The sequence below is a fragment of the Artemia franciscana genome, unplaced genomic scaffold (assembly GCF_032884065.1).
Source record: "Artemia franciscana unplaced genomic scaffold, ASM3288406v1 Scaffold_2533, whole genome shotgun sequence".
Lineage (NCBI taxonomy): Eukaryota > Metazoa > Arthropoda > Branchiopoda > Anostraca > Artemiidae > Artemia > Artemia franciscana.
The window spans coordinates 1,862-26,074 of record NW_027063382.1 but is presented as its reverse complement, the minus strand read 5'-3'; the positions used below and the strand labels follow the sequence as shown (position 1 = coordinate 26,074).

The following is a 24,213-nucleotide window of genomic DNA, read 5'->3' as shown; positions in this document are numbered from 1 at the left end:
TTGAGATCCGATCACCCGTTCGTAAGTTGAAAGTACCTCATTTTTCTAATTTTTAAGACTTACCCCCCCCCCCCAACTACCCCAAAGAGAGCAAATCAATTCCGATTATGTCAATCATGTATCTGGGACTTGCGCTTATTTTTCCCATCAAGTTTCATCCTGATCCCTCTACTCTAAGTGTTTTCCAAGATTTTAGGTTTCCCCCTCCAACTCCCCCCACTGTCATCAGACCCAGTCGGGATTTAAAATAAGAGCTTTGAGACACAATATTATTCCAAACATCAAATTTCATTAAGATCCAATCGCCTGCTCATAAGTTAAAAATACTTCATTTTTTCTATTTTTCCGAATTAACCGGCCCCTACTCCCCCCCCCGCCCAGATGGTCAAATCGGGAAAACGACTGTTTCTAATTTAATCTGGTCCGGTCCCTGATACGCTTGCCAAATTTCATCGTCCTAGCTTACCTGGAAGTGCCTAAAGTAGCAAAACCGGGACTTTAGGGCGGGGGGGGGGAGTAGGGGCCGGTTAATTCGGAAAAATAGAAAAAATGAAGTATTTTTAACTTATGAGCAGGCGATTGGATCTTAATGAAATTTGATGTTTGGAATAATATTGTGTCTCAAAGCTCTTATTTTAAATCCCGACTGGGTCTGATGACAGTGGGGGGAGTTGGAGGGGGAAACCTAAAATCTTGGAAAACACTTAGAGTAGAGGGATCAGGATGAAACTTGATGGGAAAAATAAGCGCAAGTCCCAGATACATGATTGACATAATCGGAATTGATTTGCTCTCTTTGGGGTAGTTGGGGGGGGGGGGGTAAGTCTTAAAAATTAGAAAAATGAGGTACTTTCAACTTACGAACGGGTGATCGGATCTCAATGAAATTTGATGTTTAGAGGGATATCGTGTCTTAGAGCTCTTATTTTAAATCCCGACCGGATCTGGTGATGGGGGCGGGGAGTTGGGAGGGGGAAACCTAAAACTTGGAAAACACTTAGAGTGGAGGGATCGGGATGAAACATGGTGGGAAAAATAAACACAAGTCGTAGATAGATGATTGACATAAACGGAACGGATCCGCTCTCTTTTGGGTAGTTGGGGGGGGGGGGGGTATTTCTGAAAAAATGAGTAATGATGATAGAAGGTAATAAGCTTACCTAAGCTATGGATGTCAGGTGACTGATTTTTCTTCTAACGATAATTTCGACAGGACCTGTGCCTGTCATCATCAGGAATTAACCTGATGATGACAGGCACAGGTCCTGTCGAAATTATCGTTAGAAGAAAAATCAGTCACCTGACATCCATAGCTTAGGTAAGCTTATTACCTTCTATCATCATTATGTATGAAAGTCAGGTTGGCCTCAGAGAGGAATTAACCTGATGATGACAGGCACAGGTCCTGTCGAAATTATCGTTAGAAGAAAAATCAGTCACCTGACATCCATAGCTTAGGTAAGCTTATTACCTTCTATCATCATTATGTATGAAAGTCAGGTTGGCCTCAGAGAATATATGAAAAAATGAGGTATTTTTAACTTACGAACGGGTGATCGGATCTCAATGAAATTTGGTATTTAGAAGGATATCGTGGTTCAGAGCTAGCTCTTATTTTAAACCCGACCGGATCTGGTGACATTGGGGGGGGGAGTTGGGAGGGAGAAACCTAAAAATCGGAAAACACTTAGAGTGGAGGGATCGGGATGAAACTTGGTGGGAAAAAAACACGAGTCCTAGATACATGATTGACATAACCAGAACGGATCCGCTCTCTTTGGGGTAGTTGGAGGGGGGGGTTAATTCTGAAAAATTAGAAAAAATGAGGTATTTTTAACTTACGAACGGGTGATTGGATCTCCATGAAATTTGATTTTTAGAAGGATATCGTGTCTCAAAGCTCTTATTTTAAATCCTGACCGGATCTGGTGACATTGGGGGAAGTTTGGGGTGGGGAGACCTAAAATGATGGGAAACGCTTAGATTGGAGGGATTGCGATGAAACTTGGTTGGAAAAATAAGCAGAAGTCTTGCATACGTAATTTACATAATTGGAACGGATCCGCTCAATTGCGGGGGGGGGGGGGTAATTCTGAAAAATAAGAAAAATAACGTATTTTTAACTTACGAAGGAGTGATCGGATCTTCATGAAACTTCATATTTAGAAGGACCTCGTAACTCCGATATCTTATTTTAAATCTCAAGCGGATCAAGCGTAATTGGGGGGGGGGGCAGTTGGGGGGGACCAGAAATCTTAGAAAATACTTAAAGCGGTGAGATCAGGATGAAACTGGATGGGAAGAATAGAAACCTGTCTAAGATACGTGACTGACATAACTGGACCGGATCTGCTCTCTTTGGTGGAATTGGGGGGGGGGGTTTAATTTTGAAAATTGAGGTATTTGTAACTTACGAAAGGGTGACCAGATCTTAATGAAATTTGATATTTAAAAGGATCTTGTGCTTTAAAGTTCTAATTTCAAATTCCGACCAGATCCTGTGACATTCGAGGGAGTTGGAGGGGGGAACCGGAATTCTTGGAAAACATGAAAATTGGAGTATTTATATCTTACGAATAGATGATCGGATCGTAATGAAATTTGATTTTTAGAAGGAATTCATGTCTCAGAGCTCTTATTTCAAATCCCGACCAGATCTTTTGACATTGTGGGGATTTGGAGGGGGAAATCTTGGAAAAACACTTGGAGTGTATAAATCGGGATGAAGCTTGGTAGATAGAATAAACAAATGTCCTTGATACGTGATTGACAGAATCGTACTGGATTCGCTCTCTTTGGGGGAGTTGGGGGGAGGGGTTCAGTGATTTGGCGAGTTCGGTGCTTCTGGACGTGCTAGGGCGATGAAAATTGGTAGGCGTGTCAGGGAGCTGCACAATTTGACTTGATAAAGTCGTTTTCCCAGATTCGACCATCTGGGGGGCAAAAGGGAGAGGAAAAATTAGAAAAAATTAGGTATTTATAACTTACGAGTGGGTGATCGGATCTTAATGAATTTTGGTATTTAGAAGGACTTTGTGACTCAGAGCTCTTATTTTAAATCTTGACCGGCATTAAGCCTCTTATTTTCCTTTTTAAATCAATCTATTGATTCATAGAATTTTGTTAGAGCTCATACCATATGATCTCTTGGCTCTTAGCTCTTCTCGCCTCGTCACAAGTGCCATATGAGATCTTAGCTCTTGTACGTAAACGATCTTTACTGATTTACTCCAGTTTCGATAAAAAAAAACCCTGTTGTGTTTTCAATTTGCTTGGAAATTTATTTGTCAGTACTTGGGAAAAGTTTTGTTTCGTTGCTTGAAAAGGAAAAAAAATGGTCATCTATGCTACAGCCTATTAATGTGCTGTGATATTGAAATATACAAAAAAAAATTACTTTCTGAATTAGTTACAAATTTTTTATTTGTTTGATAGCCTAAGTAGACGACAAGATTTATTTGAAAAGTAGGGGGCTTACAAATGATCACATTTACGTTAAGTCACATCCCTTGACCAAGGTTACCGAAATTATGAAAAACTGAAAGACTTGTTTGTTTTTTCTTATATTTGTGCAGGTGCTGGCCTACAACGGGATACAAAATAGAAATTTTGTTTGATTGGCATTTGAAGAGGAACACCGATGAAAACAATTTTTATTTGCATTTTCTGAACTTATGCCAACATGTTCGTGGTGTAAAAGGGCTCTTATCCACTGAAAAAAGTAGTAAACGAGCAAGTCTCTTCCTCCCAAAAAATGGACTCAATATGTTTGTTTTGATTTTTTTTTTTTTTAGTGAACGTTTAAAAGGGTATCAATGCCAAAAAACTATTTTTTTTGTTTACTCCTTTTGGGGTGTAAAAGAAAAACTGATCTGTTTTAAAGTTACTGCTGTAAATGCCTTTGCTAAGCGTATCCTAAGGTATCCTTTCCTTCCCTAGGAAATTGGCTTAACGTAGCATACCCTATGGCAGTGGTTCTCAAACCATGGTACAGGATTTTTTTGGGTACGTGACGGGCCAAAAAAAAATTAAGACAATCCCTACCTCTTGGACTGGCAATTTTATTTATATTTTAGCTGTAATTTACTTAATAATGGTATATGAAAAAGGGCACATAAAATGTTCTGTGTGCAAAAAGGAGTGTAGTGTCTGGATAAGTTTGAGAAACAGTGCCCTAGGGTATCCTCCCGCCCCCTATAAAATTGGCAGGATTTAGCATTCTAAGCAGCTTGAAAGGATCCACTAGATTACCTGTTTAACATTAATTTATCAAACATTAATATTATTTAACATTAATAATCAAAAATTCTTCTTTAGTGTTGGCTTTGAATATAATGAAAGAAAGAAAGAAAAAGTTTATTTGAGCCCTATGGCCATACACAACATGATTTAATGATACAGCACTGCATAGAACACACACTCAATATAAGACAATACTTATTTTCATTCACTCCGGCTCGACTGAGCCTCTCCCTCCTTTTGCACATATCGTGCCATTTTGCATATGGTTCCGGGCTTCGAAGACCTCAGGATATCAGAAAGTAGCACCAACCGATGGGCCCCCCAAAATTCATCCCTATGACTTTCAAGCTCTTGGCACTCCATGAGGAAATGGGCTAATTTATTATCCTCAATTCCGCAATACCCACACTTATCATTTGTGCCCTTAATTTTTTTAAATCTCTGTTCCCTATGTACTGTAAGGCAATTTCCCCTTCAACTGGATCTATGATTTTAAATAATTAACAGGTAAATTTAACTTAAAGTAATATTCTTCCCCAAAATTATCTTACTTTACTATATTCTTTCAGTGTTTCCGACGAACGTACTAAACGTACACTCTTGTATCTCTTGGTCTTTTAATCTCTGCATAATTTCTGGAAGGCATTGTGTGTTTCCGGGTCCGTTTCCTTCCATCCACAAATAAGAGAGGCCTAATTTGTCAAGAGATTTCTTGATTTGTTGAGTCCAAGTAGTTTTCCTATTAATTCGAAGCAAATCATTATAAGCTTGTTTAGCCGATCGGTCCTCAGTAAGTTGGGTTAATATCAGCCAAAACTTAAATACTTGATAAAGCCGGTGCAGTTTCAGTGAGAAGATGCCGAAGTCTCCTTTGATTAGCTGGTAATGTGTTGTCTGGTGCAGCCCGAAAAGTCTTTTTAGTATCGAACCCGGACTGATTCTAGCTCATCCGTGGCCTCCAGGCCCCATAGCTCAGCTCTGTAATAGATTGCCGGTTTAATTTTCTAATCAAATATTTGCTTAAACATTTTTAATGACCTCGACTTTTTTACTAGGTCATTACGTAATATTCCACCCACTGCTGCTTTCCCTCGCTTTGACATTTCGCTCAAATGTTCCTTCCAACTGCAGATAGGTGTCATGGTAAATCCCAGATATTTCGCCCTTTCCACTACCTTAATCTCTTGTCCTTTGAACCGAAATTTCTCATTCTCCACTAAATTCCTTCTTCCTCCTTTATTGAAGATCATTACGTCCTTCTCCCGAGGTATAGACGCAGGTTCTTTGATTCAAGATATTCTGCCATCAGGTCAATTAAAATTTGTGGTTCACAAGCTGTTTTCGATACTAATACCATGTCGTCGGGGAACAGCAGAGCCGAAATCGTTCTGTTGCCTAGCTTAACGGTTGAGGCCCATCTTTTCTCCAAGAATTCTACAATGTCGTTTACGAATATTCCTAATAGCCGAGGTGACAGGGTGCTTCCTTGTTCAATACCTCTTGTCTGTTCAAATATCCTTGAAACTCCTTTTCCAAACACTCTAACGACTGCTTTTGTACTTCCATACATATTAGCTACCAGCTGTGCAAATTGACCTGGTAGTCCAATTTTAATTAATTTCATTATGAGTAATTCCCTATCCACGCTATCCAAAGCTTTTTGGAGGTCGGTGAAAGCCACGTAAAATTTATTTTTTCCTCTCCCATATTTTTCAGAAAGGGCATGCAGTACAAACATTCTGTCCGCTGTATTGTATCCGGCCCGGAAACCTCCTTGCTCTTATTTAATTTGTTTGGACACAAAGCCATTTCGACAGTCTAACATCAATAATTTTCTCAAATATTTTACTCATCGTTGGTATTAAGGATATGGGTCAATAGTTGGAGTGTTCCTCCGCATTTCCCTTTTTGAAAAGCGGCAAAATTACTGACGTCTTCCATGCTTCGGGCCATTTACATGTGCTAAGAATTGCATTGAAGATGAAGACCATTATGGGAACGAATGACAGTGCGAATTTCTTCTAAACCATAATAGGGATTCTATCCGCCCCCGGCGCTGTGCCCCCTTCTGATTCTTCAAAATGTTTTTATTTCCTCCTCCGTTGTTTCCTCCAGCAAACTGTAGTCATGCTCTTGGAGCGGGAAACAAGTTCCCTCCGTCGGGATAGAATTTAGCATTCCAAGAGGTGCTGTATCGTTTCCTATTTCAAAATATGGTGGCCATGTTTCTGGTTCCGGGCATTTTTGTTGGGTAGGTTTTCTTTTCTCAGGGTCTTGAATTTTCGTCCAAAATACTTTCATGTCATTCATTTCAAACTCTCCGATAGTTGTTTTATATTCATTTTTTCCGCTTCTCTTTTTTGTGTTTCAACAACCGTTTATAATCTCGCCGCATAGCTTTCATCTGGAGAACTACTGTCACTTTTAGGGGGCTCTCTATGAGGGCTTTCACTTTTTCTACTATTTGCAACAATTCTTTTTTCCTTGCTAAACATTCATCATCAAAAAATTCCTTTCGCTTGCTCTCAGGGGACACTTTAGGCGTTATTTCATGAATAATTCCGTTTAGCCCGTCGATCAGCTGTTCGACTGGTAATTTACCTTCTCTCAAGACTTTCAGTTCTTCTTGAACCTTCCTATCAAGTAATCTTTCTTCCATTTTATATATTTCTGATTTCGACATTTCTATTTTTAAAATTTTTTTTTCTGGAAATTTCTTCTATGCTCTGTTTGTAGAACATTCGTCGGAAATTTTGCAAAATTTCTATTAAAATGGGGAAATGATCTGAACCTACAAAGGGGAGAACTTCTACATTTCTAACATCCATCGCGAGAGAAACGTCCACCAGTACATAATTAATAACACTCCCTTTCGCACCCGTAAAACACGTAAAGTCCCCCGTACCCTTATCTTTCCCAAACCTCCTATTCCCTATAACTCGCCCATTTTCTCCACAAAAATCCAAAAGCCTTTTCTCACAAATATTCAACTTCCTACCTTTATCCATGCTACTATTTGTAATCTTGTAAGCCTTCGGAGCTGGAAACACTTCCTCACAAATCACTATATCCACTACTTCTCTTTTCACGCTGGTGTACGCGTTGAAGTCTCCCAATAGCGTTAAACTGTGGTCATGGTATTTAAATTTCATTTCTTCTATCTTTTTTCCAGAATATCCCAAGTATCTTCATTTGTGTAGCAACTCTTCTGTGGTGGTAAGTAAACTGATCCGATCCCTATCTGCCGTGTGTCAGAAAAAAGAACTTTGACCCAAATTATATTTTCAAACTTGCCACTTAATCTCTGGTATTTCGACACACTTTTACACTTTAACAGGACAATAGCACCCCCGTAATATCTTCTGTTCGACGACTCTCTTCTTGACACTTTCTACATAAAATCTGTCAAAGAGTAGCGTTTCGTTGGGGTCATGCCAAGTTTCTGCTAAACACAACGTCAAATGCACTCACATCATCCGATACTTGCTTATATTTGTTCTATAGCCCCTGGACGTTCCATGTGATCATTTTCATAGTTTGGGCATGGCTGTCGGGATGCTAGTTCAAGTTTTCCATGTTTTCATCGTACTAGTCCCTGGTTGGGTCCGGATAATTGGTCCTGTAGCAGTCTGCTGTGCTTCTCCCTCTTCTGACATTGGGCCTTTCGTATCTCGGACCTCCTCTGTTCTCTTGCACGTTCCAAAGTGGCTCTCTTTGTGGTCTTTGTGCACGATTATTCAGCCTGTTCCGTTCTTCTGATCCGTTTCTGGCTGATCATCTGATCCGTTTTCCTGGTGGGCTTAGGCCTTGGGTTCAACCCAGATGGTCCAGCAGTTACTTCTGTAGCACTAGCCCGTGCGCCTTTTGCAACAGTTCATTGACTGTTCAGTTTCTGGTGAATTTCGGCGGTGATCGCCGCGTTGCGTTTACTACTGTCTGGGCCGAGGAGGCACTATCCATTGAGCTCTGAGAGTCACTTCGACCACGGAGGGTCTAGGCCTAGTTGTGTTTTTTTTGGGTGACCTCTTTTACTTTTTTACTCTCTTCATCATAAACCAAGAGAGTTCCATCGACAAAAAGTTTTGTTCTCCGTAATCTGAGGGGTTTTTCCTCTTCAATTTCTTGGTTCATGACTATTTTTAAGTGGTTTCGCGCATTCCTTTCCTCCAATGTGTAGTTCGGGGCCACAGACACTCCGTCGCTCCGAAACGTACGGCCGCTTTTCAGAATAAAGTTTCGGGTGTCTGCGCACTGTAATTTCCGCAAAATTGCTCCTGACCTCCTCCGGTAAACATCCTTTACCTCGCTACGATGGAACTCCAAAGACGAAATTCGGGTATTTAAATACAACATCACTTCTTCTTTAAGCGTAGGTAGTGGTGGGTCTCTCTGTCCTAAGGTGTAAATAATCACGTTTGTTCTCTTTGCTTCGGTTTCTATATACCGAATACGGCGGTTTGCATCACTAAGCTCTTTTTCTCGTTGCTGCAAGTTCTTGACTAAGCCTTTGGTTTTCTGCATTAATTTGTGCCAACTGTCGTTTAATGAAGCTTATGTCTGTCATCACTTGTGGCAATAAGCCAAGTTTTGCGTTAATCTGATCAAGCACTGACTGTGGTGCGTCTTCCCCCGCCATATTCTGAATTCTTATATATTCAAATTCTTAAATCCTTGCATGAAAATATCTTTTTCTTGTATGAAAATGAAGGAAGTGTCTAATTCCTTGCTAAAAACTAGTCAAACAGGTTTCATAAGCGATCTTCATTTGTCGAGTGATTGCAAAATAGGTTCATAAATACTTGCCAAACAGCTTTGTTTATTATTCAGAAAATAGTTATTTTTTCGCTCAGAATGCAAAGTTGTTCACGGAACGAAAGCTATTTCAAGACTGATCTCATGTATTGGTTGTGAATATAATGTCAAGAGGACGCCTATGTGGAAGAAAATTGAAAGGACATTTTGTATTTGGTTCTATTAAGTCCTGTCGCTGGATGTTCAGAATCTCTTATAATTTATCTGGATTTCAGAGCCTCCCCTTTATTTCAAAGCATTATTCAAACTTCCTGATATTATTGGGGGTCCGGCTCATAACTTTTGGCCTATAACATTAAACCTCAAGAATCTTATCTATTTCGAACAAGCAACGATTCTTTTGATGTTGGCTATCAATTTCTATCAAGCATCTGTTTCGTAGATTTTCGGCTACTATTGAGAAGCATCACTCTTTACTTACAGTTCGTGAACACGAACTGTTTTTTTTTGTTTTTACTCATACTGAATAAAAAAATATTTTTTCTTCGATTGATAGCGTAGAACAATAATTATTAATCCTTCTCTCGTGTTTTATTAATACCTTTTTGAGAATCGGGGGCAAAACGTTACTTTAGCGTAAAGACGAAGGACTGAGAATGGTGTAACCGCCTCATAAACAGAATTATTTAAAAACCATCCATCTCTGCAGATGCCAAACTTGGTCTTTCAATGAGAGAGCACCAGTTGCCTTTGAACTTGGATTCTTAGGCACACGCCAAATACCTAGAATTCAGTGGCAATATCGTATATCTAACTGTGATATTCACCAATTCTGCAAGATTAGAAGAGATTTCGCTTCCACCGTTAAAAAGCGCCAATTAGAATGGCTGGGTCACGTCCTGCAGAGACCACCAGAATCCCTGTCCCATCGAATCCTTCTAGTTGAGCCCCACAGCTCTTGGGAGAGGCATCATGGAGGGCAAAAGAAAAACCGGTGAACCCTGATTAAGTGTGACCTGGACACCATTGATGGATTTGAACAATTTGGACATAGATGGTCGGCTCAGTAGCTCCCGTTTGCATAGCAATTGGCAGATCGTGAAACCTTCTCCAAAAAGGGCACAAGGATCCTGGATGCCGGGTGAGGAGGAAGTGCCTGATTCCTGTCACAAGTACAAGTAAGTAGTGTAGTAAAACCAAAGATTCACACTTGATATAAATAATAAAGGAAATTTTTGAATAAATAGAGCATTAAAATCAGATAGAGGCAAAACATCGGATAGATGCAGACAAACAGGGACATAAGAGCTAGAGAAATTTTGTGTTTTGGAGAGGAATAAATAACAAAGTAAATTAAAGCTACAACCGAGTCTTTTAATATTCTTAGCTTGTTACTTGTCAATAAGCCCTCTGGGTGAGCCATATATTAGCTTGTAATATTTGTGTCAATAAATATAATCAGGGTTACAGAGGTAGCTATCAATGTAATAAGAGACGATGACGTCCCTCAGTGAAAACTATATTACCCCATAACTCCTAAAAATAGAGTAAGATCAAAACACAAAGTGCACTATCGGAATCAACTTCTCCGAAACCCCTATTTAGAAAACTTGAAGCTCCTTGGCTTGAATAGTAAGGAAAATCCATTGGCTTGAAAAAAAAGTGACTGCAAGTACGATATTCGGCAGCAAAGGCATCTTGTTTCTTATCCATTTTTCCTCCGCAGCTAGCGGGACGCTGGAAAATCACAGAGAGCTTTTTAATAGCTTATTTGAAAGGAAATTGATGTAGTTAAAAGTCTTTCATAGTTAATAAAAACAATTTTTTTTAAAGATTTAAGTTTTTCGAAAAACTGCATTTTTTTATAACACTGGAGTAGTAAATGTTAAACATATTTTTCCATACGAATATCAAAATAGGAGTTTTAACATTATAACCAACAAAAGTCCTTATTCTGCTTCTTTAAGACTCTACAGGATATTCACCTCGATTCGGCCTTATTAGTTTCTGAAGAGGGGATGTCATGGCAAAGTTTGAGGACCACGGGATCACTCGTAAAGACAGGGGTACAGGACTCACTATAACATGTGAAAGTGCAAATTTGCGAGAATACTGAGGGAAAATTTGAATTAAAATATAATATGTGTATAGCGGTTGTCAAAAGGGCGTATCTCAATAATGGATTTATACATTAAGTTTGAACTTTCAGGGAATAATTAAAGGGGAAGATAAATTAACCAAAATTCAAGACGTGCACGCTACTACTAATGCAACTACTACTCCAAATAATACTTCTATGGCAACTAGTTTTGAGGTTAAGAGTTTTAATACGAATATTTCGGGAACTATATGAACATACAAGTTTACAAAAAAGTATATCGGCTATGTCATGGCAACAGCTTACTGTATTATGTTGAAACTCCCAGAACTTGATAAAAGATATATTCAACTTAAGAAAATCCAATGTGTTAATACTACTGCGGCTAATAGCACTGTTACTATTAGTATTACGGCCAGTCTAACTACTAGTGCTAATAGTACTATTGTGACTACTATCCCAACTACATCTAAGGGTATGAAGCTGAAATTTTCCCTTGCTGTTGAGTGGGGAAAGATGAACAAAATAAAATTACGCCGTCTGTATTCTGGTTTTCAAAAGTATCATTAATATCTTTGGAACAGTTTGATGTATGAAGTTGAAGCTTATGAGGTTTGGGGAGGAGGGGGTTTTGAGCGAGGACAGAATTACCATAAAAGGCTGAAGGAGGAGGGGGCAAAATTTCAGTAAATTTTCCCAAGTCAAGTGAAAATGACAGTATAGAATGACCAATATACTAGCCTACCATAAAAGAAAAGGCATACTAAAACTGGTCTGCTTTTGTGGATGCTTGAATAATGTATGTCTATCTTAGTTTTGATAAGATTTTTGAAGAATCTTAATTTAATCAGGGGAGGGGGTAAACTGAGGGTTAGCAAAGAGGGCAAACTGGGGGTTGGCGAAAAGGGGAAACTTAGGTCCGAGGGAGGACAGTGCCCCCTGCTCCATATCAAGTTACTCCACAGCTGTTTAACTATCCAGTAGACGATCGTAATGCTACTGCTTCTACTCATGCTACTAAAGCTAAGGCACTACTATTAATTCAATTGCTACTTCTACTCCTGGCACTACTACTACATCCAGCAGTAATGAAAATAAGGACAGAAAACAGATGAATAATTTAATATGCATATAATGATTTTTATTCCTTAAAGTCTTATTAATTTTGGATTTATCAAAGGTAAAAAGTGTAAATATTTAAAATTTATTTGGTTTTCAGTATGTTATGTTCCGGTGTAATAAGTGTAAATTATGTTCCGGTGTTAAGTAGGCATGGGGGCTGTCAGACCTGCTCACACTAATTTCTGCTCGTTTTGAGTTTGACTTGGTTATTAAATATAATATCTGTTCGCTTTGGGTTTGTCTATTTATTGACGATTGATCTGTGGTAGATTTACGCTTGGAAGATTATTCGAGTTTATTTCTGTTCATTTTTTGTTTGTTTAATGGAACTCTTTACATTTCCTTGAAAAACTTACTTTGTGGAAAGCCTTTGAAATGAGCCCTTTATCAAAACAAAAAAATGGTGCTGTTTTAATATTATTGTAAGTTTTATTACACTTATATACGTAGTTTGCTGAGGACGGCTCTTGTATATAGTCAAAATACTGCTAAAGTTTAAACAAATTTCATTCTCTTAGGTGAATTTCCTTTGTTTTACTTGTTGATTTTATCCATGATCATTATTTGGCAAAAAATACACAATTCCAAATTTTTGGAGTTAAGATTTTGAAACCCTTTAAGTAGGGTTCTCTCATTGTTTTGTTGTAACGGCGGGGTAGATGCCTCAAAGGATGCACTTTAATATAAAAATCCTAGCTCTCAATGAGGCTTCACATAAATTGAAATTTAGTTTTAAAAAAGAATGGGGAGGGGAGGAAGGCAGAAAATGATTTATAATCGCTCTTGGTTCCCGTGAATATATCAGATCTAGGGTGTTATTTCTCAACAGCAGCTCAATTTTGCGCAAGGAGGAATCTCCAGGGGGATTTTCCGCTAGTGAAATATCTCGATTGGGATGTGAGGGCAATTATGGGGTGTGAGGACAACTATCATAGTGCCCATGTTTATATCATAATCTTCCTTATTTTACTAGCCACTTTGGAATTAAACTTTAAAATCTTCCAATGTCTCTAGGCCAGTACATGACAGGAAACAAGCGTTGTAAAATGCTCCGTGTTTTGTTGTAAAATACTCATAGCAATTCAAATGAAGTTGAAAAACATCAGGAGCCAGAGAGGCTAATACTTTTGGCCCTGTCTACTTTGTATTAAAATTGAAAAATAGTCCTTTAAGGACGGCTCAGACTGCGTTCGTAAAGTCGTTCGCAAAGTGTTTTTCCGTAAAGTTTTCACCGCTCATATGAGCCTTGTACTTTACATGCGTTTTGATCAGCAAACTATTCAAATTTCTGAAGTATTTCATATTTCGGAGAAATAGTCTTGAAGAAATAAGGAGCTTGGGGTATGAGTATAGACTAATGAAACATAAGGGTTTGTTACATATTCTGTTTTCAGGATCAAGCATATGAAGATTCCCTAGGTTTTTCTATTTTCTTGTGAAGTTGACAGTGGTGCCAAAAAGGTTTGTTCTGGAACTCTTTCCCTATTGGTCAACTTTACGAAAAAGGTTAACCAAAGTTTAACTTTAATGCTTCCTCACGTAGAGGTCTACGGAAGGTTAACGAAGCAACTTTACGTACTTTGCGAACGACTTTACGAACTTTAGAAACGTCGTCTGAGTCGTCCTTTATAGTCCATTGTAGACTTTTTCACTCTTCTTCCTCTCGAGACAACTTTCCTTAGGGTTTTGGAAAGCGTAAAACCAAGGAAGGATAATCTACCTGGTCTTTCCCCTTAAGCTGATACATTATTTGCTGAGTATTTGTCTCATAGAGTGGCTAAATTTAACCTCTTTCAATCGAAATCTTACGGTAAGTGCACTTTAAAAGTATTCTTAAGAAAGTTTTCTCAGTGAGATACGGATGTTCTAGTAAAGGTTGAACTAAATATCTGGTATTTTTTAAAGATAATACATAACATAATATTTTCCTTTTTTTCGCAGTCTATATTTTACAACAAAAAGCAACATGCCGTGACAAAGTGGATCAAAAAACAAAACTTAACAATTATTTTATTTCCATTAATATCCAACGCTTGAAATTTTACTGAAATAGCCAACTTTTCCTTCACAAGCGGAGAATAAGTTTTGAAAAAATACATACCTGATTCGTTAGTGTCATCACTAAAACTAATTACGAAACAAGTTCTTGGGGATTCCAAAGATGTGCTGGATACTCAGTAGTGTCTTATTTTTCTTGTGTTGAACTAGGAGTTTCGGTTAAATGGCACTGAGCATTCACAAGGATCAAGTTGCACCGGGTTGGAGTTGTACAGGAAGTTCAATTACAAGAAAACCGATCAAAATACAACTTTAATTTGAAAAAAAGCTGAAGGATAGATTTCGGGGGCAGGTCAAGTCAGAATGTTTAAACGAATGATAGGGGAATCCCCCGAAACTTTTCTGCTGTCCCTCTGAAGAAGACGAATATGAATAACACTAATCATAACGGATTTATTGAAATTCACATTCAGCTCTGACAGCCTTTCCAACAAATTTCTTCAGTGTGCTCTTACCGGTTCCAACCGATTGCATTCTCATCAAATTAAAATATGTTTCAGTCAATCAGCCAAAAAAACCTAAATGTTCTTAGTGAATTCATCCACGTATTTTTTTTTTTACATTACATTAGGTTAAAATAAACTGTAATTATCGTTTTATTCAATTCGAAGATAAAAAAATATTAGCAATATACAATTAACTTCAACAGAAATGAAAACAAAAACCATAACTAAATCAAAATAACAGAAACAAAATAAATAAGGCGCAAATTCAGATAGCACAGTTTTTAAGTTTCCTCTAGTTTTGAAAATACTGCAAAATTCAACTCAAAATAGCTTCTGCTTTAGTGAGCGATTTTTTTTATATTTTACGGTCAAAAAATATACACTGAAAGTTTTTACCTAAGCATGATTTATTTGATAATTTCGAAATAAGCATTTTGATAAATTCATCACACACTTACAGACTGACACACCCAATAGGTTTTACCTCAACATGGCATCTTTGGTGGCGAGACAACTGGCAACTAAAAGGGAAACGTTTGTTACATATATCACATTCGAAAGGTTTTTCACCAGTATGGGTTCTTTGATGACCAGATAAATTGGAACTTGAAGTAAACAACTTTCTGCATATTTCACATTCAAAAGGTTTTTCTCCTGAATGAGTTCTTTTATGATACAATAAACCGTGTCTTGAAGTAAAACGTTTATTACATGTGTCACATTCAAAACATTTTTCTTTAGTATGAACTTTTTGATGAGCAGTTAAACTGGAACTCGAAGTAAAACATTTCCTACATATTTCACACTCGAAAGGTTTTTCGCCAGTATGGTTTCTTTGATGAACAGATAAATTGGAGCTTGGAGTGAACGGCTTTCTACATATTTCACATTCAAAAGGTTTTTCTCCAGAATGAGTTCTTTTATGATGATACAAACCGTATTTTGAATTGAAATGTTTATCAACTGTGTAACATTCAAAATATTTTTCCCCACTGTGAATATTTTGATGAGCAGCTAAACTGGAACTTGAAGCAAAACATTTTCTACATATTTCACACCCGCCAGTCCGCGTCCAAACCAGTCGGTGACAAACCAGCTGAGATTGTTGAGGAATTTACATACCTTGGCTCAATCCTCTCAAATGAAGGATCAATCCTTAAAGATCTAATGTACCGAATTGCCAAAGCCTCAGCAGTAGTGGGAAGACTAAGCACCCTTTGGAGGAAACCTTCTATCAGCCGTAGGACCAAGATGCGCATATACAATTTTTCGGTGGGATCCGTGCTTCTTTACGGAGCCGAAACTTGGCCAGCCACTCGGTCTGTGCTTAGCACCGTAAATATAGCTCAAACAAAACACCTTCGCCGCATTGAAGGACTACGTCGGCAAGATTTTGTTAGCAACGAGAACCTCCTGGCGTTGGCTGGTCAAACGCCCTTCTCAGTCCGAGTCGCCCAACGAACACTACGCTGGTACGGACATCTCCTTCACATGCACCCCGACACTCCCGCACGAACGATTTTTGACTTTGATCCCGTGCTGCACGGCGGGAAACGCCAAAGAGGTCGTCCCCCAACCAGATGGAAGGACACGACAGGTGCCTTCTTAGTCATGGCAAATATTCAGGAGGATGTCCACATCCTTGCAAGAGACCGGTCCAAATGGAGGCACCATGTAGCATCACTCTCGACGCCGGAAGCATTTCGGCAGGAGCATTAAGTCTAGTAAGTCAAGTCACACTCGAAAGGTTTGTCTTCAGTATGAGTTCTTTGATGGTCAGAAAAATATGAGCTAGACATGAAACATTTCCGACACGTTTCACATTCGAATGTTTTTTCCCCAGAATGAGTTCTTTGATGATAACGTAAATTGTTTCTAGAAACAAAGCGTTTTTTACATAGATAATATTCAAAAGGTTTTTCGTCATTGTGAATTCTGTGATGAGCAATTAAATTAGATTTCGAAGTAAAACATTTTCGACACCTCTCACACTCGAAAGTTTTTTCTGCAGAGCGAGTTTTTTCTTGACAAACCAAACTCTTGTGACGACGCAAATTCGAAATTGTGGTGAATCTCTTGTTACAAATGTCAAACTCCAGGGGATTCTTCTCCGTATGAGTCGGGTGACCCAAAAAGATTCGTACTCATATTTTATTCGATAAAAAATCCATTTTTTTAACAAATATCCTTTATGTTGCAGGACATAAAAGGTGAACCTTTGGATGATCGTATGCAGCTATAGTTGCCCCAAACATGTCTTGGACCAATTAGCAGAAGATACTCTCCCTGGAGACCTATTTTGTGACAAAATCATACTAGAGTGTACAAATTCAGTTTCGAAAACTTTTCAATTGTCGCAACTTATTTTGCGACGTATTTTGTACGAATTTTTCCAAAATAGTTGTGGACATATGTTCTAAAGCCACAGGGGGAACTTATTCAGGCTGGAAAAAGAGGAAAATATTGCTGCAGTGAGGGACTCAGTAGGATGCAACCCTAGGAAATCAGTGCATAGACGCAGCCAAGAGCTCGGAATGACAAAGGAGTGCAAGGACATGAGAAAAAATTGCTGCAGTAAGGGATTCAGTAGGACGCAGACCTAGAAAATCAGTATGTAGACACAGCCAAGAACTAGGAATGACAAGGGAGTCACTGTGACGTGTTCTCACGTTTAATTGGACAGTGTAGTCCCTCACTACAGCAATGTTTTCTTCTTTCCTTGCACTCTCTTTCCTGCCTGAATAAGTTCCCCCTGTGGCTTTAGAAATAAGTCCACGACCATCCCATGCTCACTGAATTTCGTAACCCAAGTAACAATCGTGATTTTGGTGGAAAGTTGTGACAATGGAAGTTTTCGAAACTGAATTTGTACACTCTGGTATGATTTTGTCGCAAAATAGATCTCCAGGGAGAACATCTCCTGCTGATTGGTCCAAGACATTTTTGGGGTAACTATAGCTGCAAACGATCATCCAAAGGTTCACCTTTCATGTCCTGCAACAGAAAGGATATTTGTTAAAAAATGGAGTTTTTATCGAATAAAATATGGGTACGAATCTTTTTGGGTCACCCTGTATTTGTACACAAGGGTTTAGTTGTCGAAAAACGATTGCCACACATTCCATACTTAAAAGAGTTCTTCCTTGGGCGATGATTTGAAGAGAAGACCTGAAACTTCTTTTCGTGTTACATCACTATCAGCGAGTACGTAAGTATTACTAAGCATCTGGTGTTGAAAATCAAAATCAACTTCTTTTTTTTACAGAAATCCTTGTAGGATCGGGTTTGATAGGTGTTCTACAACATTGCTTGCTGGTAGGATTGTCGAAGAGCGTTGAAACAGGAGCAACTAAAATAAATTAAGATTAAAGCCATAAAATAAATACATATTTTTCATATACATTAATATGTTTTTCATATACAATTCAGCCTTCAAATTTTTTTATACCTTGTACAGTTTCTGTAAAGGCGAATTTAAAGGCACTTCCCTCAGTGATAAATTTAATAAGCAAAATTCTACGCATTATGCTTTTTACTCTATTAATTTAAAAAACTTCTTCCTCGAAATAAGTTTTTCAAAGAAAAGTAAAAAGCTCTATTAATCCAAATATGAGCAGAAAAAATTCAAATAATCCTCCAAGTGTAAAAATGCCACTAATCTATCATCAATGAAAAGAAAACCAAAGTGAACAGTAATTACAACAAACAACCGGGTCAAACTCAAAACAACCAAAAATTAACATGAACAGAGCTGACAACCTCCCATGCCTTCTCCATAACCAAACATAATTTGCACTTTACGGAAAAGAATTTTTTAAATGACCATGGATTGTTTACACATACTAAAAGTCATACCTTGAGGTTTTCAAAAACAAATATTTATGGAAAGAAAAAAGTGAAAAGATTTAAAATTAATTTTGTTATCACTAGCTATTTCAATTTCCAATCGAATAAGCTCATTTCGAAATTTCTATGACATCTCGTTCTATGCGAGGTACCCTGGTCAAAAATATAAATAAATATATAAAACAATAAATAAATCATACATTGTATCGATATTGCTCTTTACTTGGGCAGGGTTACCGTGATGTCTAGGATTAATTTTTTATGCATTAATTACTGAATATTATTCTTTAAAAAGTTTCAACAAGAGAAGTTTCTTAACGAATTGTAAATAGTTAAATTATACCAAAGATGAGCACGAAAACCAAAATCAACAAAGAATTTTGCTCAAAACGATGAGAAACTACCCCGATGATGACCAAACAAACAACCCCTATGCGTTCTAAACACCAGAACATATGTTCTACTTTACTGAACGTACCTAGCCGGTTAAGCGCCCTGAGCTTAGCCGGTCTGGATATATCGTAGATATGCCCTTTGTACAATACTCGATGCACATAGTGTCTTCTGATTCCGGTTTAAAATCCACAAACACAAACTATGAAAGTCAACTGTAATACCCCGAGTTTTGTTTGTGATTTTGAATCGACATGCTATTAAAAATCTGGTTTACACGGTTGATTTTGATATAGTTTTATGGCCCCCTCAATTTTTCCCTCAAAGTTTCAACATTCCTGAGATATTGTGTTTATTCTATTGTTTCAACCTGGATGCACGTATACAACAAGTAACAAATACGAATTTGGACATCGCCAGTACCAAAGAATAAAACAAGAAAACTAGCGGGATGTTTTGTTAACTTTTTTGTGTAATGAGAAAACAAAGGTTTTTTTTCGTATCTAGAGGTAAAGGAACGAAAGGGGACAAGATAGGAACGGGTTAGACACAGTCCAAGGTGGGTAGAATCTGGGAGAGGAGTGCATTTAGTAGGGTTTGCAATTGTATTGTAGGTGAAACGGATGGCCATCGTAACTCCCCTGAGCTCCAATGTTCCAACAAGAGGACATTGAAACAAAGTTTCTTGGCAAATTATTCACATAAGTCTTTTCTGGATAGATTCAATTTATTCGATTCTTTGCAGAAGATACCAGGGTGCCAACAAGACAAGAACATTCAAAATACATTCGAGTAAAGGAGGCTATCTCCTTAAAATATAGGAAGAGGGGCGCTATATTTATTTAAGAGCTTAAGGAGAAAAATAGAAGTATAAGCTCTATGGATAATATTATTTAAAATGGATATTCCCGTTTAAATTAGGAAATGTTTATGCCTAGTAGATTAAAAAAGGATAGAGATCTTGAGGAATATGGGTAAGAAAATGGGGCCAGAACTCCGAAACATCATATGCACAGTCATTGAGGATACTTATGGGTTCCTTATTCATTTTTTTGGGCAAGTTTCCAAAACCGTTAAGACGTCCACTAATTTCATCTGCCAGGTAATTCCTTAACAAGGCTGTTAATGGAATAAAGGAAGAAATCCCTGGGTACTCTACTGTGGAGAGGGATGGGACTTGATAGTGATTCTGATATTTTTATTTAAGTATACGAGGGTAACACTCTAACCCAAAAGAGGACTTAAGATGTTATCAAGGTTAGAACTTATTAATTCTTGGAATATAATAAATGGGGAAATATTCAAGTAATATAAAATTAATTCAAAACTAATATACAGTTTTCACTTCCAAAAACCCAATTTGATTCCACATCAATTTCTTTCAAGGCTCATTTTCAAATTTTTTTATACTTTTATAAGAAAGAAGTCACAAGTAAGTGAACTAAAAGCTAAAGTTTTTAAATATATGGTGTCGTTTATGCTGTTCAATGCAAAAATCATATAAGAATAGTGAATACTGTTCAGCCTATTTCAATTAATATTGATTAAAGACAAAATTTGATTATCTCGAATGTTTTGGCAAAATGCGAAGAATGTCTTTTAATTTCAAATTAAACTAAGCATACTCCAGACAAAAAAGACACTTGCAACATCACTAAGGAGTAAAAAAAAGTCTTATCATTGAGAAGGAAAAAAATAATTGAAAAATACTGGAAGTTTAAAAGAGAATTGGTTATTTGAAATTTATAAAATAGTACTTTTGGAAACTAAAGCTAGAATTACTTTGCAAAAAAAGAAAATTAGTGAAAGTCTTTTTTTAAGGAATACACTTGCCTCAAAAATCCAGTTGTTTAAAGCAGACCTACTTCGGATTGGAAAAATTGCCTTGATTTTATTAATCAAAAATACTATACATAAATTTGTACAAATGTGACAGAGAAGAAACTCGTTGTACCTGCTTAAATAAGAAAAGCAAACAAAGAAAACATTGACTTACGTACACAGCCTCTGGCTTTTCCCTGTGTTGAATAAAATAAATAAATAAGTAGATAGGGAAAGAATTTAAAAAACAAATTATTAATAAATCATTAATACACTCAATTCTAGCTACTTTAAGCGGAAAGGACTATTTCCTTCAATTTCATTTTAAATATATCGAGTGGTGGTGATTGACTTGCTATAGCAATAGCATACATTTGTTGTAATCTGGGGATCTTCTTGGTCTCTCGACGAGTAAGCAGACAAGCAGATTTTTAGTAGCTACCAAAGTCATAGTCTTAGACCTTTGCCCCCCTCCCAAATATAATAACCAATGAGATGTTCTGCTGAGGTTTAGGGTATTTACCTAATACCTAATATGTCTATGATTGTGAATTTGGATATTCTTCAAACTTGAAGTCTTAAGCATAGGTAGGAGCAATTTCAAAACACAATTTGTTTGTTGACATACATTCTCGTTTTATAGCTAAGAAGAAAGCCTCAGATATGAAGATCTAAGTATCAATTTCTATACACTGCATTAGAAAATTTAAAATAATAATTTGCATAAAAGAGGAACCGAGCTTCACTCGGTGACTATTAATATTGTCTGTAATAAGATATTTGTTCATTTTCTAGTGTGTTTCCCGGTAGAATTGGGCATTCAGAATTACAAATATACGAAAAGGCATTAAAATTGAAGCATTAAAAATTATACCATCGTCTAAGGTAATATTTGGCTCTCGTTTTAGAGAGTTGCAATCAGATTCAAGGTTGGCAGATGCATCTGAAGAAAAATTCAAAACGTTACCTTCTTCTTTAGGTAATAAAATAGGACGAGCAGACCCCAGCAGACTTTTATCATCATTTGGTAGTGTGTCTTCAGGTTCTAAAGAAAATTTGAGATGAGTATATGTAAGATACCTCTGAACAATTATTTGGAGATGAGCACAGATGTATGAAAAGATCCCAAATAAACTCTAGCATAATACTTTAGTCCCACTCTTGCAACGCACCAGCAAATATTTAAATATACCATGAATGACTATTCTTTTCTTGAATATTACCTTTCATTTGAAGAAGCTAACTGTAACTTTATGTTTCTTTGGTTAAAGGTTTGACGTCAATACTAAGCGTATCTTAGATTGGCAGAATACGCTTGATTACTTAAAGATTGGCCGATTAAATCGAATTTTATCAATGAGGATTAAACGGTTTACCGTAGCGTGTACATTCAGCCTGTTTCAATTAGTATGGATTACAAAAAATTCATTATCTCGATTTCTAATGTTGTCAATAAGAAATGTTGATTATAGTTTGGTAAAAGGTGGGGAGAATGTATTTTAATTTAAATTGAAACTAAGTACACTAAAGTAACAACAAACTAGCAATACCATTAAGAGGTAAAAAAAAACAATCTAATCTATAATGTAGAAAAAAAAAACTTTATTAAAAAAGCAAAACACGCCAAAGAAAATTGGATAATTAGATTGTAAATTTTGTATTTTTCGAAATTAAAGCTGGAATTACTTTACAAATAAATTCAATAAAATTTCTTCTTTTTAGGAATAAAACTACTTCAGACTCCAGACAGTTTAAATCTGACCAAGTTTTGATTGGAAAAGCCCCAACAGGGTAAGGAGGCAAGCTGATTTTTATCTACTATCAAAGCCAGATGTTGACTCTATTATTACCCTTCTCCTTCTAAAGTGACCAAAAAGACAATTTGATGGAATTTATGGTAGTAACATTTAATGCCTAAGATGTCTACAATTGGGATTCTGGATATTCTTCAAACTTAAAGGCCTTAACCATATGCAGAAACAGTTTCATAACGTGATTTGTTTGTTGACAAATCAATTAATGACCTTACCTTAGTTCCTCCTGTGCCGCCAGAGGCACCCACAGCATCCATAAAGAGCCGCCAATAATCCCTAATATGTGCTGCTACCAGAATTCTTTCCATTGGGTTGGACTGTCGAATTGATAACTTCAGGGTCCCGCTGCTTTGTACGACGAAGTGTATTTTTTGGCTTTCTTCTTCTTTGGATTCCCCTCTGGTTGCCACTTTGAGTACCGGTTCGAGGAGTATATCTTCTGTCATACGGATAACGTGTTCCAAGTAGTGCCATCTTCGTTGGCCTAACGCCAAATTGATGTCATATCATCTTTAGCCTCGGCCTACTTAAGTCGACAAACTTTGGTTCTGATCACCTTTTGCTTAACACAGTCTTTGCTTCTCTTTGAAAAACTTTTTCCGCAAAAAGAGTTATTTAAAATCATTTTTAAAGAATCAAAAGTTGGTGCTTGCTTTCTATATATTGAACAAAATTTATACATAGCTGTGCTATGTCACTTTTATCGACTGGTGCATGGAATATCATTCAAATAAATGGACTGGAAATCTACGTATCTTTAGGCTTCTATAGAACATACTGATCTGGTCACTTTGATGCAATTAACCTTGAATATAGACAAATATTAATCAATCACCACCTCAACATGTTCTGAAAGTTTTAACTTAATAATTTTCCTGAGATACTCCAGATATACCCTTTCAAGAACCTTGGATCTTCACAGTGTCTTCTGATTTATTTCAACATCCCTTCAATATGTTCTGAAAGTTTTAATTTTTTAGCCTTGCACGTTCCTGAGAAATAGCACTTACTTTCGATTCACCATCTCTTTGCTTATAGTGTTATGTATTTAGTTAATACCTTCCTTGACATGCCCAGAAAATTTTAATTTAATAAGCTTAATCTTTCCTGTGAAGGTGCACCCTTTTGACAACATGGATTCACATAGTAAATTCAGCCACTTCAAAAATATCACCAATGCTCTTTTTTGACAACCTTGGATGCGTATGGTGCCTTGTGAGTTAGTTTAACACCCCCGACAGCAAGTTCTGAAAAATCCAAAGTACTACCCTAGCTGTTCCTGGGGATATAACACAAACTCCCTTTGGATAACCAGGATATATCATGTCTTTTCATTAAGTTTTAAATCACCAACCACTCCCCCTCAATTACCCGTCCTATCGGAGACCTGCATGACTTACAACATTTTGATTTAATTCATTAGTAGTAGCTAGAATAATTGAAATCGTACTTGTAGTAGTCGTAGACATAATTAAAGAACGAACATAGATTAATGGACTATTTGGTTTCAGATGAAACCAAACAGCGACACGAAAACATAAAATCAATCCATAATTCCGTACAGTAGCGGCTGTCCCTTCCTCAATCCCCCCCCGTGTAAACTAAAGTTTGACTATTTATC

The 24,213-nt window shown here is 37.2% G+C and overlaps 1 long non-coding RNA gene across 1 annotated transcript in view; it reads left to right on the top strand.

Annotated features, from left to right (window-relative positions):
- The window catches only part of LOC136042957 (uncharacterized), a 29,542-nt gene extending 5,700 nt beyond the window's left edge, over positions 1-23,842 (top strand). The window contains exon 3 of the long non-coding RNA XR_010621514.1: positions 22,501-23,842. This is a non-coding gene — a long non-coding RNA (uncharacterized LOC136042957). The remainder of the gene's footprint in view (positions 1-22,500) is intronic.
- Positions 23,843-24,213: the final 371 nt, after the last annotated feature.